This window comes from Myotis lucifugus, unplaced genomic scaffold (genome assembly GCF_000147115.1).
Source record: "Myotis lucifugus unplaced genomic scaffold, Myoluc2.0 scaffold_154, whole genome shotgun sequence".
Lineage (NCBI taxonomy): Eukaryota > Metazoa > Chordata > Mammalia > Chiroptera > Vespertilionidae > Myotis > Myotis lucifugus.
The window spans coordinates 461,226-464,012 of record NW_005871202.1 but is presented as its reverse complement, the minus strand read 5'-3'; positions in this window follow the sequence as shown (position 1 = coordinate 464,012).

The following is a 2,787-nucleotide window of genomic DNA, read 5'->3' as shown; positions in this document are numbered from 1 at the left end:
AATACACATTCCTAATTGTATTAGTGCGAATATATAATAGAGATATTTACCCTGGATGTAGTTTTACTACATAAAAGTATAAATGCATGTCCTTTTGCAAAATATTTTCAAATCTTTAGATATAGTTCTCCTATTTTGGGTTTTCTTGAGGAATGTATAAATGTATCTATTTAAAAATTTTTTTAAAAAGTGCACATTAAACAACCAATGTCAGCTAATAATAGCTAAGATTGATTGAGTGTTAAGTATTTTGCTAAGTACTTACAAGATTTTCTGGTATAAAAATTGGCTGTTCAGTGAGAGAGAATGAAGAATAAATTAAAGTTCATCAGGGTTAGTTATTGACCTAAAGTCATATAACACACACATGTAATTATAATTTTCATATAAAAAGGTTTAAGTTGCATACACAGATGAATCACAGTCAAACTGATCTGTAAATGTGTAAGACATTAACAATTAATATATTAAAAATGTTAGAGGAATGCAAAGATCAAATTATAAAGTAAAAGCTGTATTTCCTCTACCATCCCTAACACCAAATATAACTACTATATATAGTTGCAGCACTTTATATGAATAGAAGAGATTTTTGCATTTATTTCAGTATGCATGGATTGATTTATTTAACCTTTGAAATAAGTGAACTGTTAGACTGGGTTTTTATTTTAATATTTTATTTCCTAATTTATAGAATTTAATTTTTTCTAATTGATTCCTTTGAATCATTAGATTATAATTTCTAAAATTAGCTAAATGCTTGTCCCTCCTTCAAAGAATGTTCACTCTCAGTTCTCTCTGTTTAGTTCTTTATATTCTCACTTAGCACAGCTTCCACAGCCTCACTAAGGAACTTTGCAATCTCTTAGATGCACTGTTCATAGTCTGCAATAATGAGCCCTGTGCATCTTTGATTGCAGACAAGACCTGGCTCTGTTTTGTGTTCATTTATTTTACACTAAATATGTTTCTTCTTCCAATCTCATCATTTCCAGAGGGAAGCAAAAAGTCCAATTCAGTAAATCTTAGGGCATGTGTCATTATGCCAGTCTAAGGCACAGCAAACAAACAAACAAACTAACGAAAAGACTTAGTCCTCAATAGGGTGCTGAGGTTCTCCTTCACAGCACAGCGGCCCGTAGGACTGCGAAGTGCTCCTCTCCCAGAGCTGGATTTCAGCGTGAATGGATGTGGGTCGTCATGGTGGTTACAATAGGGAATCCTCTTAGCACACTGCTCTTGTAGCATTGGGCTTGAAGAGTCCTCATTCATCCGGATTCTGTTTCCAACACTTTAAGAAGTCGCATAATTATATGCAGCTAAAGCTACATGAGAGATTTATTGGAAGTACAAGAGCAGATGATAGTTCTCTAAGAAGGATTAGGTTTTTGGGAGAAATCTTTGTAATTAGAGATAGATCTGATAATATGATGATTTTTAAATTTCATTGGCAGGGCCCATTACTCTCATCTGTATGCTCTGTCACAGAGTTGGTGAGTTTATTTCTGTAGTGCTGAATGGGAAAATATATCTTGGAAGAAAATAGTTTGTCTTTGAAAGAACAGCTATAAGTTCAATCGGAAACATCTGGATAAATGCATGGTGGGAAAGTATTGGGAAAACAAACGAAAACGATGCAAGGGGAAGATGCGCCGAGGAACACAGTGGAAGCAGTTGGAGGAGATATTTTGATAAAGACGTGCACAAGTTAATGCTGAGCAGTGATTTCTGACCTCTTACCCTTTGTTGACAGAAAATAAACAGAAAGGCTGTAGGAAGAACCAATTAATTTCTTTTTGCTTTTTCTCTAATGAGGCAGACCTGCTTGGGAAACAGAGCATGATGACTGGGAAAGCATGCTAAACCCTTGTGGCTTTAGGTTGAATTTTCACTCTACACGTGCTGGATTCGGGTTTGGCAATCTAAGAGGAGATCAGCGCTCTAATTTCCATGGTAGTTCAAGTTCCAAGTACAAGAGCAAAACACAGGGAGTGCTGGAGACAGACCTTCCCAGAGTTCCTCGGTTCCTGGAGCCCTTCGTGATTCAGTAACTTTTTCACAGCAGCCCTAAACCAAAGCAAATGCTTAACGATTCTGCTTCTTAAGTAGGTAAATACAAAAAAAAAAGTAACAGTAGTAGTTTTTGGGTGTTCAAAGATGCCATTCTTTTTTCTCAAAAATTAAAAATATCTCATAGTGTCCCTCGAATTCAGTGCAGCACACCAAGGGGCCCGTTTGGGAAAACACACTAAAGTAATTTTGCTCATAAATTTGTATTTAAAATTTGCTTGACAATAAATCAGGATTTAAAATCTGTTATAACGACTTATGATAAAATTTTAGTTACAGAACAGTTCTTAAAAGTCTTCTCTTTTTTGCCCAGCCGGCAAGGCTCGACCAATGAACCAATAGGTCACATTTGGATTCCCAGTCAGGGCACATGCCTGGGTTGTGGGCTAGATCACTAGTGTGGGGTGTGCAGGAGGCAGCCGGTCAATGATTCTCTCTCATCATTGATGTTTCTATCTCTCTCTCCCTCTCCTTTCTTCTCTGAAAAAAAAAAAATATATATATATATATATTCTTCTCTTTTTTTTCTGTACTTACCAGAAGCAGGGGGAAAAGCCAGAGAGAGATTCCTGGCCCTTCATTTCTTTCCAGGATGTGTTCCATACTCATCCTCCCTGGACACGCAGAGCTCAAATGAACTTCTCTCAAGTTGAGCTTTAATGAAGAAAGATATCACTTGAAAATCCATGGAATTAAACAAAAATTTTATCTTTACTT